General features: G+C 41.3%; 1 long non-coding RNA gene across 1 annotated transcript in view; it reads right to left on the bottom strand.

The window, feature by feature from the left end:
• Positions 1 to 17292, bottom strand: part of LOC143781162 (uncharacterized) — a 52281-nt gene extending 34989 nt beyond the window's left edge. Inside the window, exon 1 of the long non-coding RNA XR_013216596.1 lies at positions 17147 to 17292. This is a non-coding gene — a long non-coding RNA (uncharacterized LOC143781162). The remainder of the gene's footprint in view (positions 1 to 17146) is intronic.
• Between the last annotated feature and the right edge of the window lie 202 nt (positions 17293 to 17494).

The raw sequence follows: 17494 nt of genomic DNA on the forward strand, positions 1-17494 counted from the left end.
AAAAAGACAAATCTATGCCCATCCTAGCACAGAATGCCCGCCAAAATCTAGACACAAATTGGGTACCTCTGTCAGAAACAATATTCTCAGGAATACCGTGCAATCGGACAACATTCTGAAAAAACAGAGGAACCAACTCAGAAGAAGAAGGCAACTTGGGCAGAGGAACCAAATGGACCATTTTAGAGAAACGGTCACAGACCACCCAGATGACAGACATCTTCTGGGAAACAGGCAGATCTGAAATAAAATCCATCGAGATGTGTGTCCAAGGCCTCTTAGGAATAGGCAAGGGCAACAGCAGTCCGCTAGCCCGAGAACTACAAGACTTGGCCCGAGCACAAATGTCACATGACTGCACAAAGACTCGCACATCTCGTGACAGGGAAGGCCACCAGAAGGATCTTGCCACCAAATCCCTGGTACCGAAAATTCCGGGATGACCTGCCAATGCAGAAGAATGTACCTCAGAGATGACTCTACTGGTCCAATCATCCGGAACAAACAGTCTATCAGGCGGACAACGATCCGGTCTATCCGCCTGAAACTCTTGCAAGGACCGCCGCAGATCAGGAGAAACGGCCGACAAAATTACTCCCTCCCTAAGGATACCTGTGGGTTCAGCATTACCAGGAGAGTCCGGGTCAAAACTCCTAGAAAGGGCATCTGCCTTAACATTCTTAGAACCCGGTAGGTATGACACCACAAAATTAAAGCGAGAAAAAAATAAAGACCAGCGCGCCTGTCTAGGATTCAGGCGCCTGGCAGTCTCAAGATAAATCAAATTTTTGTGGTCAGTCAATACCACCACCTGATGCTTAGCCCCCTCTAGCCAATGGCGCCACTCCTCAAACGCCCACTTCATGGCCAAAAGCTCCCTATTCCCAACATCATAATTCCGCTCTGCGGGCGAAAATTTGCGAGAAAAGAAGGCACAAGGCTTAATGACGGAGCAGTCGGAACCTTTCTGCGACAACACTGCCCCAGCTCCGATCTCCGAAGCGTCAACCTCAACCTGAAAAGGCAGATTCACATCAGGCTGACGTAACACAGGGGCAGAGGCAAAACGGTGCTTAAGCTCCTGAAAGGCCTCTACAGCATGAGGGGACCAATTAGCAACATCAGCGCCATGTCTGGTCAAATCAGTCAGTGGTTTAACGACATCCGAAAAACCAGCAATAAATCGGCGGTAAAAGTTGGCAAAGCCCAAAAATCTCTGAAGACCCTTAAGAGAGGAGGGCTGAGTCCAGTCACAAATAGCTTGCACCTTGACGGGATCCATCTCAATGGAAGAGGGAGAAAAAATATACCCCAAAAAGGAAATTTTCTGGACCCCAAAAACGCACTTAGACCCCTTCACACATAAAGAATTAGACCGCAGAACCTGAAAAACTCTCCTGACCTGCTGGACATGAGAGTCCCAGTCATCAGAAAAAATCAGAATATCATCCAGATATATTATCATAAATTTATCCAGAAAATCGCGGAAAATATCATGCATAAAAGACTGGAAAACTGAAGGGGCATTAGAAAGACCAAAAGGCATGACCAAATACTCAAAGTGGCCCTCGGGCGTATTAAATGCGGTCTTCCACTCATCCCCCTGCCTGATCCGCACCAAATTATACGCCCCACGAAGATCAATCTTAGAGAACCACTTAGCACCCTCTATACGAGCAAACAAATCAGTAAGCAATGGCAATGGGTATTGGTACTTAACAGTGATCTTATTCAGAAGCCGATAATCAATACATGGTCTCAAAGAGCCGTCCTTTTTTGAGACAAAGAAAAACCCAGCTCCCAAGGGAGAAGAAGATGGACGAATATGTCCCTTTTCCAAAGACTCCTTTATATATTCCCGCATAGCAGCATGTTCCGGCACAGACAGATTAAACAAACGACCCTTTGGATATTTGCAACCCGGTATCAAATCTATGGCACAATCGCACTCACGGTGCGGAGGTAACGACCCAAGCTTGGGTTCGTCAAAGACGTCTTGATAATCAGAGAGGAACTCAGGGACTTCAGAGGGAATGGACGACGAAATAGAAACCAAAGGTAAGTCCCCATGAATACCCTTACATCCCCAGCTCAACACAGACATTGCTCTCCAGTCCAAGACTGGATTGTGAGACTGCAACCATGGCAATCCCAGTACCAAATCGTCATGTAAATTATACAGCACCAGGAAACGAATAATCTCCTGGTGATCCGGATTGATACGCATGGTTACTTGTGTCCAGTATTGTGGTTTATTATTAGCCAATGGGGTGGAGTCAATCCCCTTCAGAGGAATAAGAGTCTCCAAAGGCTCTAAATCAAAACCACAACGATTGGCAAAGGACCAATCCATAAGACTCAGAGCGGCGCCAGAGTCAACATAGGCGTCCGTGGTAATGGATGACAAAGAGCAAATCAGGGTTACAGACAAAATAAACTTAGACTGAATGGTGCCAATGGAAACAGACTTATCAAGCTTCTTTGTACGCCTAGAGCATGCTGATATAACATGAGTAGAATCCCCACAATAGAAGCACAATCCATTCTTCCGTCTAAAATTCTGTCGCTCGCTCCTGGACAGAATTCTATCACACTGCATACTTTCTGGCGTCTTTTCCATAGACACCGCCAGATGGTGCACCGGTTTGCGCTCCCGCAGACGCCTATCAATCTGAATAGCCATTGTCATGGACTCATTCAGACCTGCAGGCACAGGGAACCCCACCATAACATCCTTAACGGCATCAGAGAGACCTTCTCTGAAAGTTGCCGCCAAGGCGCACTCATTCCACTGAGTAAGCACAGACCATTTACGGAATTTTTGGCAGTAAACCTCAGCTTCGTCTTGCCCCTGAGATAGTGCCATCAAAGTTTTTTCTGCCTGAAGTTCCAAATGAGGTTCCTCATAAAGCAAGCCCAAGGCCAGAAAAAACGCATCCACATCGCGCAACGCAGGATCCCCTGCTGGCAATGAGAAGGCCCAATCTTGAGGGTCACCCCTGAGCAAGGAAATCACAATCCTAACCTGCTGAGCAGGGTCTCCAGCTGAACGAGACTTCAGGGACAAATAAAGCTTACAATTATTTCGGAAATTCTGGAAGCTAGCTCTATTCCCTGTGAAGAACTCCGGCAAAGGAATTCTCGGCTCAGATACTGGAGCATGTACCACAAAATCTTGTAAATTTTGTACTTTCGTGATGAGATTATTCAAACCCGCAGTTACACTCTGAAGATCCATTATTGTCAGGTGCACACAGAGCCATACAGAGATTAGGAGGAGAGAGAGAAAAAAGACTGCAGCAAGGCAAACTGGAGGAAAAAAAAAAAAAAAAAAAAAATTCCAGCAGACTTCTTATAACTCTCCTTTCTCAACCTGGGTCTTTAACACTTTATTGGCCGGTCAAACTGTCATGATCTCTGCAGGCAGAGATCATAGCAAGCCTATAGAGGGACAAGCTCTCGGAAGATGGAACTATACTGACCATGAACTAAGCCTGCCGCGCAACTAGAAATAGCCAGGTAGCATTTCCTATTTATTGCTAGATGCCCAGCTCTGGCCTAAGACCTAAATAGCTAGCAGAGGGAAATATAAGACCTGGCTCACCTCTAGAGAAATATTCCAAAGCAGACAGTAGCCCCCCACATATAATGACGGTGAGTTCAGATGAAACAACAAACGCAGCAGGAAAATAGTCTTTAGCAAATTTGAGGTCCGCTTACTAGATAGCAGAAGACAGATAGTATACTTTCATGGTCAGCAGAAAAACACTAACAAAACACCATCCAGAGATTACCTTAAACTCTGGCATTAACTCATAACACCAGAGTAGCAATCCCTGATCAACGAGAGCTTTCCAGACACAGTAACAAAACTTCAGCTGTGAACTGGAACAAATAGGCAAAACGAAACATGGACAAAAGTCCAACTTATCTAGTAGTTGTCAGAAGCAGGAACAAGCACTGAGAGGCATCAGATAACATTGTTGACCGGCAAGAAACCACCAGAGAAATGAGCTTAAATAGCGACACCCACTACTGATGGAAACAGGTGAAACAGGAAAGAGGATGACAAGTCCAATTCCACAAGCGGCCACCGGGGGAGCCCAGAATCCAAATTCACAGCACCCGGCGCCCACTCCATACTCCCCTCCAATCAGCGCTGACACAGGGTTAATGGCAGCGTTAATGGACCGCTTTATGCCGCAGGTAACGCACTTCGTTAACGCTGCTATTAACCCTGTGTGACCAACCTTTTACTATTGATCCTGCTTATGCAGCATCAATAGTAAAAAGATCTAATGTTAAAAATAATTTTTAAAAAAACCTGCTATTCTCATCTTCCTTCGTCCACTGATGCGCATTCGGCTGCCGCCAGCTTCTCGCGAGACCACTAAGTCATCTAGGTAATTTCGCAATGCATCTTTGGGAACGGCAGCTGGCGGCAGCTGCACGCGCATAAGGACAGCTTCGCTGGACAACAGCGGGTGAGTATATAACTATTTTTTAACTGCATGGCTGCTATATACTACGTGGCCAGTGTCATATACTGCGTGGGCTGTGTTATATACTATGTGGCCTGTGTTATATACTGTGTGGCTGCTATATACTACTTGAGCAGTGTTATATACTATGTGGCCTATGTTATACTGTATATATTGTAGTACAGTGGTATTGACACTGAGCAGTAATGGAGCAGTGACCCAGAAGAATTCAAAGCAAACATAGTAACTGTCCAAAACTTACACAGTGAAAAGCACACGGTATCCATCAGACCATATCTAAGACCCGTTGCCGTGAGCGACTACACCACCATCTTACGCTGAGGGGTGCCAGGTCTTCGCTTCTCTTGGCTCTGTGCTACCTCACACAAGCCAGTTTTTGCAGAGCCACCTGCTCTGCCGGTTGTAAACAAACACTGACACACCCAACCCTGTACTGCAGGGTTATTTAAAAGAGATCTGTGGCCAGGGGCCACTTGTAAGACCTGGCCTGGAGGGAGCGAACTGCCCCACTACCATCCTGAAGTTCACTCCAAAAATAAAAGCCTTGGGCAAATAGCATTTCCAAGACCACATTTACTTTGCTCACATCGGCACAGCTGGATGCCGGAGGGTAGGTATATAACTATTTTTTATTTTATTTTTTTTTAACAGGGATATGGTGCCCACACTGCTATATACTACGTGGGCTGTGTTATATGCTACGCGGCCTGTGTTATATACTGCGTGGGCTGTGTCATATACTGCATGGGCTGTGCTATATATTATGTGGGCTGTGTTTTATATACTATGTGGGCTATGTTATTTACTGCTTGGGCTGTGTTATATACTACATGGGCAGTGTTATATACTACATGGGCTGTGCTATATATTACGTGGGCTGTACTGCGTGAGCTGTGTTATATACTATGTGGGCTGTGTTATATACTATGTGGGCTGTGTTATATATTAAGTGGGCTGTGCTATATATTATGTGGGCTGTGTTATATACTGCCTGGCTGCTATATACTAGGTGGGCAGTGTTATATAATACGTGGCCTGTGTTATATACTACATGGGCTATGTTATATACTACATGGGCTGTGCTATATATTATGTGGGCTGTGCTATATATTATGTGGACTGTGCTATATATTATGTGGGCTGTGTTATATACTGCCTGGCTGCTATATACTATGTGGGCTGTGTTATATACTATGTAGGCTGTGTTATATACTATGTGGGCTGTGTTATATACTGCATGAGCTGTGTTATATACTACGTGCCCTGTGTTATATACTGTGTTGGCTGTTATGTGGGCTGTGATATATATTATGTGGGCTTTTTTATATACTACATGGCTGCTATATGCTACATAGCTGCTATATACTACATGGCTGTGCTATATACTATGTGGCTGTCTGTTACGTGGGCTGTGAATATACTATGTGGGATGTGTTATATACTGCATGGGCAGTGTTATATACTGTGTGGGCTGTGTTATATACTATGTGGCATGTGTTATATACTGCATGGGCTTTGCTATATATTATGTGGGCTGTGCTATATATTACGTGGGCTGTTATATACTATGTGGCTGTGCTATATACTACGTGGCTGTCTGTGTTACGTGGGATATGCTACATACTATGTGGCTGCTATATACTATGTGGCTGCTATATACTATGTGGCTGTGCTATATACTACGTGGCTGTGTTATATAATACGTGGCTGTGTTATATACTACGTGGCTGTGTTATATACTATGTGGCTGTGTTATATAATACGTGCCTGTGCTGTATACTACGTGGCTGTGTTATATAATACGTGGCTGTGTTATATACTACATGGCTGTGTTATACACTACGTGGCTGTGCTATATACTATGTGGCTGTGCTAAGCACGATGTACATACATATTCTAGAATACCCGATGCGTTAGAATCGGGCCACCATCTAGTCAATATATAAACATTGTGTAATTTCTTTAGTTCATTCATTTTGGTTGCGTTGTATCTAGGGAAATGATCCAAAAATCTTCTTGCATATAATGCTATTGCTGCCAATTGGCTCCTCAATTTGGTTTTGTTCATTTTTCTAAACCGAAAAACCTGAAATACTCTAAATTTCCATCATGTTTCTCCAAAAAACTGCCCTTGAATATGTAATATTCTTATTATTAATTTTATAAATGTGTTTCGCAATTCTCTTTTTCATGTTTCAGGTTTGTGCATCCTATACAGTCATATGAAAAAGTTTGGGCACCCCTATTATTCTTAAGCTTAATGTTTTATAAAAATGGTTTATTTTGCAACAGCTATTTCAGTTTCATATATCTAATAACTGTTGGACACAGTAATGTTTCTGCCTTGAAATGAGGTTTTTTGTACTAACAGAAAATATGCAATCTGCATTCAAACAAAATTTGACAGGTGCATAAGTATGGGCACCCTTATCATTTTCTTATTTTAAATACTCCTACCTACTTTTTACTGACTTACTAAAGCACGTTTTTTGGTTTTGTAACCTCATTGAGCTTTGAACTTCATAGCTAGGTGTATGCAATCATGAGAAAAGCTACTTAAAGTGGCCACTTGCAAGTTGTTCTCCTGTTTGAATCTCCTCTGAAGAGTGGCATCATGGGCTCCTCAAAACAACTGTCAAATGATCTGAAAACAAACATTATTCAACATAGTTGTTCAGGGAAAGGATACAAAAAGCTGTCTCAGAGATTTAACCTGTCAATTTCCACTGTGAGGAACATAGTAAGGAAATGGAAGAACACAGGTACAGTTCTTGTTAAGGCCAGAAGTGGCAGGCCAAGAAAAACATCAGAAAGGCAGAGAAGAAGAATGGTGAGATCAGTCAAGGACAATCCTCAGACCATCTCCAGAGAGCTGCAGCATCAACTTGCTGCAGATGGTGTCACTGTGCATCGGTCAACTATACAACGCACTGTGTTTTTTTGCCGCCATGCATAACGCCTTTTTGTATTACCAAACAACTCAATCTTGGTTTCATGAGTCCACAGGACCTTCTTCCAAAAAGAAATTGGCTTCTCCAAATGTGCTTTTGCATACCTCAGCCGACTCTGTTTGTGGCGTGCTTGCAGAAACGGCTTCTTTCGCATCACTCTCCCATACAGCTTCTCCTTGTGCAAAGTGCGTTGTATAGTTGACCGATGCACAGTGACACCATCTGCAGCAAGTTGATGCTGCAGCTCTCTTGAGGTGGTCTGAGGATTGTCCTTGACTGATCTCACCATTCTTCTTCTCTGCCTTTCTGATGTTTTTCTTAGCCTGCAACTTCTGGCCTTAACAAGAACTGTACCTGTGTTCTTCCATTTCCTTACTATGTTCCTCACAGTGGAAATTGACAGGTTAAATCTCTGAGACAGCTTTTTGTATCCTTTCCCTGAACAACTATGTTGAATAATCTTTGTTTTCAGATCATTTGACAGTTGTTTTGAGGAGCCCATGATGCCACTCTTCAGAGGAGATTCAAACAGGAGAACAACTTGCAAGTGGCCACTTTAAGTAGCTTTTCTCATGGTTGCCTACACCTAGCTATGAAGTTCAAAGCTCAATGAGGTTACAAAACCAACAAAAGTGCTTTAGTAAGTCAGTTTTGTAGGTAGGAATATTTAAAACAAGAAAATGATAAGGGTGCCCATACTTATGCACCTGTCAAATTTTGTTTGAATGCAGATTGCACATTTTCTGTTAGTACAATAAACCTCATTTCAAGGCAGAAACATTACTGTGTCCAACAGTTATTAGATATATGAAACTGAAATAGCTGTTGAAAAAAAAAACATTTTTATAAACATTAAGCTTAAGATTAATAGGGGTGCCCAAACTTTTTCATATGACTGTATATCTTTTTTCACAAATAATACAATCTATACCATAAATAACATAGATGGTTTCACAATTAATAAAGGACAAAATACTATAAAACAATCATTTATCTTAAGGGCTTATTGGGCAAAACAGCAAACATTGCACTTATTCCCAAAAAAATTGTGAAATCCTTTAGTATACAGCCATGTTCCGTTATCAGTGCACTTTTTATGCATACTTCGAGATAGCACATTTCCCAATGATTTCCCTCTCTTAGCTGCGTACCTATATCCTTTGTTGAGAATTTTGTGAATAATTTCATCTTGATGTAATACCAGAATGTATTTCATGATAATGTTTTTTATTTGATTGCATTGTGGGCTATTTGAAGTACTAAAAGTTATGGTCTGACTATTACCCTGAAACAATTTTTTTCAATTATTAATTTTTCTTCTATTTTTATTAATTAACAGTTCTTTTCTTTTGATCCCTGAAACTTTTTTAAATGATGCATTAATAATTTCATCTGAATATCCTCTATATTTGAGTATAGATTTTATGTTGTCAGAGTCTTAAAAAAAAATTGCCTTTACCAGAATATAACCTTCTTGCTCTAATAAATTCCCTGCGAAGTATGGAAGCAGTAGTGTGAAATGGATGGCAACTGTAGGCTCGTAATGTGCTATTCCCACTGATAGGTTTGTAATATGTAGAACTTATGAATAAGTTATGATATTTTTTAATGTACTACTCTCACATAGAGAGATGTCTAAAAATTCAACATTAATGCTTGGGTCAGAGAAGGTGAATCTGAGATGCAAATTATTGAAGTTGATGTAGTTTATAAAATCTGGTATGGTTGCTATGCTACCGGACCTCATAATGAGAATATCATCCATATAGCGGCCATACCAGACTAATGAACAGGAGTAGTGATTATTAGTAGAAAAAATAAATTGTTTATCTTCCTTTTTTTTTTGCTTTGTTTTTTTTGTTGCTTTTTGTTTTCACATTTGTGTGACGATCATGTTTGGTATTTTGATGATAATTGTTATTTATAAAATATATATATATATATTTTTAATATCTACCGCTTTTGCAGCAGTTTCCCTTTGCCTATTTTCACAACCCCTTATTTTCAAACTGTGGGTAGCAACTCTACGACTCTTGCACGTGATCTAATTAATTAGTGGACATATGGTAAATGTGGGTTGCTTTTAGTTTTCTATGTGGTTGTAACACTCCAGTAATCATGCTCTATATCTAAGGGCGCAGTAAGCACCAGAAACGCGCCAGACCGCTTTCTGTACCACTATTCACATATGGACTTTTAAAGATATGGATTTATATTAAAGCTTGAAGTTTTTTTTTATCTTTGAATGTGCCTATCCACTTTTTTCTCAATATTGGACATTCCTGTTTGGTCAGCAGTCTCAGAAGAGCACTTCAGAATATCAAGACAGGTGTTTCTAAAAATTTTGAGTACTACTGAGAATTTGTATTGCTTTTGCTCTAAGGTAAAAAAATGTTTAAATAGTGTTTCTTCATTCCCCTTTTTGTAGACTGTGTCTTTGTGATGTTTACATGTGTTTGGACTAGAAGCTGTTTGGTTTTGACCAGTGAATTGTTAGTCAGTCCTATTTTTTCCATTAATTTTGTAATTTGCTCTTTGTCCGTAGTAAGTACTGATTATTATTGGTACTTTGGGAATGTTCTGAGCAAAAAGTCACCTGTGATTGTTGCAAATGTGAATAGTATGCTCCACACATTTTGAACTCATGTGAATAAACAGTGTAAGACCAATCTGCTTTAGGTCCATTCTTAGAGGTAGGTCGATGTCATCCATTGGTGAAATCACCCTTACATCATCCTGCTTTGTGAATTGTGACCATGTACAATCCCTTACATATGCCTTTTGTTTTCCAAATCATTCTTTACAAGGATTGTACAGACGTTATGCAAACCGTGTATGTGAACAGTGGTAATGCCGAAAAAGAAGTTCAATCGCAATGTTCTCATGCATCTAAACATCTTCCTTGTAGATTTCTGAGAACGGGGATGTCATTTGCAGCCCTGTATTTCCAGTTTTTGGTGGAAAAAAGCACAATATAATTTCTTGTCCATTCTACATGATAGCAAATCTGGGCCTGGCTGAAGAACATCAAAATGCCAGAGATAACAGAACAGCAGTGGTTGCAGTTAGTGGAGAGATTATATGTCTGGTCACAATTTCCAAACTGCCTGGTTGCTTTGGATGGGAAGCACATCCGCTTTAAGATGCCCTACACTCTGGATCCCGATAATACATTTATAAACATTTTTTTTCATAGTAGATAGCAAGTACCACTTTATAATTGTTGATATCAGGTCATTTGGGAGCTCTACTGATTCACAAATCTTCACAGCTTCCATAATGAATCAATGATTTCTTAAAAGCCACTTGGCCATTCTGGAACTGTGGGTTCTGCCCAGATACTATAGAATACCTGCCCCATTAGTTATAGTGACTGATGAGGGCTTTGGCATGTTCAATAATGTTCTGCAGCCTTTTTCCATAAAGGCCTGAGCAGCTGGAGGCAAATTTATAACTGTAGGTTTACATATGCAATAGATTTGCAGAATGTGGCTTTGGGCTTAAGCATTTTTTGGATGGCACAGTTGAGCAAGAATTGGGTTATAATATAATAACAAATACACTGTAACCATCTGTTTGTTATGTTTTTATTCAGATCTCAGAACAAGGCACCCCACTTTAGCTAAAAATGTGGTTAACATAAGAAAAGGTCCATCTTGTATTTTTGCTGTTTGACCAATAATGAAAACGCCATTCTCAACATAAATTCAACATAATCCTTTACTGTATCAAATAACTATAAAACAACAACTGGAGCAAACACCCAGACAACTAGTGGTTATAATATCTAAGTAGGAAGAGGGGAGAATGGTTTGGTCTTCTGGGTCTGGGTGAGCTGGATCTGTCAGGGGGCTAATGTGTTTGTAAAGCAGAAGGCCCACCATATGGAGATTGCATAGACATGGGTTATGAGTAGTGTTGAGCATTCCGATACTGCAAGTATCGGGTATCGGCCGATACTTGCTGTATCGGAATTTCCGATACCGAGATCCGATATTTTTGTGATATCGGGTATCGGGTATCGCAACAACATTAATGTAATAATGTGTAAAAAAGAGAATTAAAATAAAAAATATCGCTATACTCACCTGTCCGACGCAGCCGGGACCTCAGCGAGGGAACCGGCAGCGTTGTTTGTTTAAATTTCGCGCTTTTACTTGGTTACGTGAAGTCCCGGCTTGTGATTGGTCAGGGCGGCCATGTTGCCGGGACGCGGACCAATCACAGCAAGCCGTGACGAAATTACGTCACGGCTTGCTGTGATTGGTCCGCGTCCCGGCAACATGGCCGCCATTAACCAATCACAAGCCGTGACGTCACGGGAGGCTGGACATGCGCGTATTTTGAAAAGCGCGCGTGTCCAGCCTCCAGTGACGTCCCGGCAACATGGCCGCCATTAACCAATCACAAGCCGGGACGTCACGGGAGGCTGGACATGCGCGTATTTTGAAAAGCGCGCGTGTCCAGCCTCCAGTGACGTCCCGGCAACATGGCCGCCATTAACCAATCACAAGCCGGGACGTCACGGGAGGCTGGACATGCGCGTATTTTGAAAAGCGCGCGTGTCCAGCCTCCAGTGACGTCCCGGCAACATGGCCGCCATTAACCAATCACAAGCCGGGACGTCACGGGAGGCTGGACATGCGCGTATTTTGAAAAGCGCGCGTGTCTAGCCTCCCGTGACGTCACGGCTTGTGATTGGTTAATGGCGGCCATGTTGCCGGGACGCGGACCAATCACAGCAAGCCGTGACGTAATTTCGTCACGGCTTGCTGTGATTGGTCCGCGTCCCGGCAACATGGCGCCGTGACCAATCATAAGCCGGGACGTCACTGGAGGCTGGACACGCGCGCTTTTCAAAATACGCGCATGTCCAGCCTCCCGTGACGTCACGGCTTGTGATTGGTTAATGGCGGCCATGTTGCCGGGACTCGGACCAATCACAGCAAGCCGTGACGTAATTTCGTCACGGCTTGCTGTGATTGGTCCGCGTCCCGGCAACATGGCCGCCCTGACCAATCACAAGCCGGGACTTCACGTAACCAAGTAAAAGCGCGAATTTTAAACAAACAACGCTGCCGGTTCCCTCGCTGAGGTCCCGGCTGCGTCGGACAGGTGAGTATAGCGATATTTTTTATTTTAATTCTTTCTTTTACACATTAATATGGTTCCCATGGCCTGAAGGAGAGTTTCCTCTCCTTCAGACCCTGGGAACCATCAGGAATACCGTCCGATACCTGAGTCCCATTGACTTGTATTGGTATCGGGTATCGGTATCGGATTGGATCCGATACTTTGCCGGTATCGGCCGATACTTTCCGATACCGATACTTTCAAGTATCGGACGGTATCGCTCAACACTAGTTATGAGCTTTGATGGGGGGAGTTTGGTCAAGTAAAAGGTGGATACTGGTGCTGGACATGATAAGAAGGTGCCTGATCATGGCTTGGAATATACATTAGTGGGTTTGGATCATAATGACATGTGATGAGCTGAGGGTGCAAAAATGGTGTTGTACCAATGTGTTCCAGGTAATGCCAATGCTCGAAAGCTGTGAAACAATCTTGTGGATTTATGGGTGGGGTAGCTGCTTCTAACTATACATATGGGAATTGCTGTGGGCGCAGACTTAAGTTTTCTGGGAACTTGCTCAGGTATGGCACCAAACTACATGCAAAGGTTTACTCCACATCTTCATCTGCATTGCAACTGAGATATTGTAACATGGTCTATTAATATCAATGGCTCAATTCTCTTTCTTTCTATTCTTTCTGGGATACTGGTGGTTCTAGTCATTGTGACGAGATGGCGTCTTAAACATTAGGTCTGGTACGTGGTCCAGTTATTGTACTTTTCTGTAACAACAAGGGGAAATTCTTCCTCAAGACGCACAGGGTTTGCGACTTGTCGGAAATAATGACTTGAGTTGTAGTGTTGTCCTTTGTGAGTTTTGCCTATTCACAAAAAATTAACCACCAAAAGGTATAGTAGAAAAACAAATGTGAAACATTAGCTAAATGTGATATTTTGTGGTTTCCAAAGGTGACTTCCAAAGTCCGCCAAAGATAGGTCCAGAAATTATTAACATTATCATAGTGTGCAAAAGCACACACCACATTATCCAACTAACACATTGTTCTTGCAACATACCAAATGTACATAGGAATAGTATGGAGAGGCTGACAGGATATGTTTATGACCTCAATTTGCAGTATGAAAAAATGTAGAGTTATCAAAAAGGAAAAAAAAACAAAAAACAATGAACTACAGTGGAGATACAAAGAAGTCAGCGCAAGCAAGAAACCTACCCATGCATGTCCATCACTTGCGAAAGGAAACTCAATGCTACATATACATGGGTGGCTTCTTTTTGAATGGTGCTGAGCCACTTTTGGCATGCTGCTTCTCTCAGTATACTGATTATGGCAGGTGCATCAACATTTAGCAATGTAATCATCTGAGTTTGTAAGTAGAAGTTTTATGATGCAGATATGAACACAACATCTATTTGGGCTAAATGAACCAAAAAAGATGGGCCCATTCTAACATTTATTTCTGTAGGTAGGCTCATTTAATTGACTTACATGTCATTGATTTATGGTTTGAATTGCTGGTGGCATATTCAGGGTAGAGGTCCTGACAAATTTCTTACCAACTGCTTCCTTTTCACTGTATGAAGGGTCACATACATCCCACATGGCATTCCTGGACCAAAATAATTAAACACTCAACATTCAGTGGCTTTGGAATGGCTGAAGAGGTGCATCTAACTTTTCTTTCCCCTACGTATTGGGACACTTGCAGTTGTTCTGCATCATTTCAAATCAGATCCGGAAAAATCACATGCCACGTGGATATACATAGTGGGATACGGGTTTTTTGCCCACTGTTTGACTTAAATGGGAGAGTCTCATCCAAAATACCCAGAAAAGTAGTGTATGCTGCAATTTCCTTCTCACTAATGGTCAGACCGAGGAAAAAGTTGTTAATCTGAACATCACTACTGAATAACTTGGTTCAGTGTGCTGTCCTTGTGTTGTCCGTGTGCTATCAGAATAAAAATCCGATTTATAAACTTGTCTACATGAGTCCTAAAGCCTAGCCTGAATCTTTACACTTCTCAATCATACATGAGTGAGCAGGTGTGCCACCAGATAACCCTACTCAACACCTACTGGTGTGATCGTTGTGACCATGTCATTGGCTACCATGTGTCCACTTTCCAAAGGGCATACTTAATAAAATTGCTGTGGTTAAGCACCCGAGATGTCAGGTAATCGTTTTCTTTTTTTACTTACTGTGGTTGTTTTAATATAATTGCTGATCTGAATCTGCTCCGTAGCTGCTTTATGCATTTTGTACAGGATAGGAGGAGGCCTGAAACAACTCTTGTTCATTCTTCCACCTGTCAGGAAAGACCTCATATGCTGACCTTTCAATTTGTCATGTCAGTCAGCTGGATCCCCCGGAGTTTCCTTCTCACAGCTATGTTCCAGCTGTTTAAATCACGTGGCATTGTCAGACTCATTATCAACATTGCTCTGTCAGCATCATTCAAACTACCAGGTTCCAGTTTAAACTGCTATAGACTAATAGTGTCCAGTATAACCATTTTAATTACCTAGTATTTGCCTGTACATGCAGATTCTGCACTTTAGGTCTAGAATCCTGTGTATAGAAAATTGGACAGTTTTAATTAATCATTACAGGTATACAGTTTATAAAAGGGCCAGTAGTTCATTTTCTATCATTTTTATTAGTCTTTACATCTTTACAGATGTAGATTTTTCTTTTTTCAGTTTTACTTTCTGTGTGCCAGGCTTCAGACTGCTACATTTTTTCACATTGTAATCCACCTGATAAAGAGCTTAATAAATGTTAAAAAGAATTAACATAAGCATTGCATTGTTAAAACAACGTGCTAGGCATATGTTCAGTCTTTTGAGCTTCTTTTAATCGCTTCTTGCTATAAAGCGGTTAAAAGAAGTGACCTGGCCAATCTTCAGGCGTCTTCTGCTTAGAAGTTACTCACTATCTCACTATCTTATGTGTAGAGATAAAAGAAAAACACCAAAATTATGCAAAAATAAATGCCCAAAAGTAAAGACGAAAAAAATATGCTTCAAGAAAAAACACCACTAACAATTTCCTGAAGATGTTGTGTGCGCATACACTTCCAAGCATAATTTCATAATGTTGTCTGCTTTGGACAGACCATTGTATCACTCCATGCTGAGCTGTTAGAGGATACCCTGATCTGATCCACAGTATATGATCAGATGTGGTCAGATAATTCAATTGTCATGCAACTGAGGGCGAGCATGTCCCTGATAGGGCTGCGGAAATCCTGAAGCTCTCAGTAGGCAAGGTCCAACAAAAAAAGTATAGTATAAAATGTAAAAACTGGAATAAAATGTGCTGCTGGGGACAAAGGATTATAACAAAGTTATGTTCTCTTGGACCTTTCAAAGAACATACAGTCCTCTAAGACTTGGTGTTCTGGAATGAAAACTTTATGCACCTTACTTGATCTGGACATTGCTGGCTCCTAACTGGCAGCGCCATACTCTAGTATTTAGTTTACATTCATTGTATACAGTAGTGCTACATACAGTTATGTAATTGCTGGCAGAATGGACTTTCTGTGTGTGATAACATTTCTCAGGGAACATTTCCTGACTTGTAAGACTGTGTTAAGGACTCAGCTAGTGAGGTGTATTCTCTAAGCCATAGATCAGGGTTAGCTACACTTACCAAAGGTGGTGGCACAGTGGGCACAGCTTGCCGGAGGGCTCGTAGATTAGTGTGGTACTAGACAACATGGTATGCAAGATGGCAGATAATCAAAAGGAGCAAGTAATGTCATTCAGCACGGAGCCATGAATGTAGACAGGTACAGGAATTGTAGATGTGTAGTCAGTTCAGGACTTGCAGCAATCAAATGGTTGATGGCAAAATGATATTCTATTAGCAAAAGGTAACTGTAGGCAGTAGTGATGAATATACAAACTGGGTACCAAAGACAACAGACACATTTTTGAAACCTCCATATTTCTGTATACCACTGAGTGACAGTATTTCCAGGTAGCCAAAATTATTTCTATGACAAAATAAATGAGATTTGAGAGTTTGAAGAATGGGGAGAGCTTGGTAAAATGCGATTAAAAGATCTTTATTTCATTATTGCTAAACATGTACAACTTGTCAAAAAATGCAATATTTAGTATCTAAATCAGCCAAACAATTAATTCTTAGCATTTTGAGATTTTGTATTTGAACAGGAAAAATTATTTCATTGCACTATAACACCCTACGATGCATGCACTTCTCTTTCATCAAAATCTCCAATTTGTGGAATCTGAGATCATGGCAGTAGGTCCAGGGAGCGTGCATCTAATTCCAATAAACTGAATGCTGTGTATGAAGAGAATATAGAATGTCACACCTGATATATCACACATTCATGCCTGACGGATTTCTCCTGATGATGGAGTTTAGGGTACGGTAAGTCAAAATATAAGGTACAGCAGTGTTAAATGTGAATTTTCACTTATAGAAGAAAAGTTATGTGATGAATGTGTTCGCTTCAATAACAGGAGCAGATGGACATCATTCTTTTGGCAGAAAAATGCATGCTGTATAGATGTTCTGCTTACAGAGGAATCTGTACATACTTTTGAATGTTAACTCACATTTTTGTACTTCTCCGGTAATCCAACTCTGTCTTGTTAAAACCACCATAGCTCCAGTCTGATGACATATTTTACTTCTGACTTGTTGAAGGATTGTGGAAATGGGAACCATTTATCTGCATTATTCCGTATTCGCAGACACCTGCCTTCCCTGGCTTTACGTAGCCGAAACATTTCACAATTCAGACATCTATCTACACAATCTAATTTTTATCTGAAGAGTTTTAAAACTCTTTGGACTATGCCCTACATTTTATTAAATAACAGCACAATAAATTCCATGAAGTGTTTTCAAAAGGAAAGTCACAAGGTTGTCCCAAAGGGTTTTATAACCATTTTGTAGGATCA

Source organism: Ranitomeya variabilis, chromosome 6, assembly GCF_051348905.1.
Source record: "Ranitomeya variabilis isolate aRanVar5 chromosome 6, aRanVar5.hap1, whole genome shotgun sequence".
Classification (NCBI taxonomy): Eukaryota; Metazoa; Chordata; class Amphibia; order Anura; family Dendrobatidae; genus Ranitomeya; species Ranitomeya variabilis.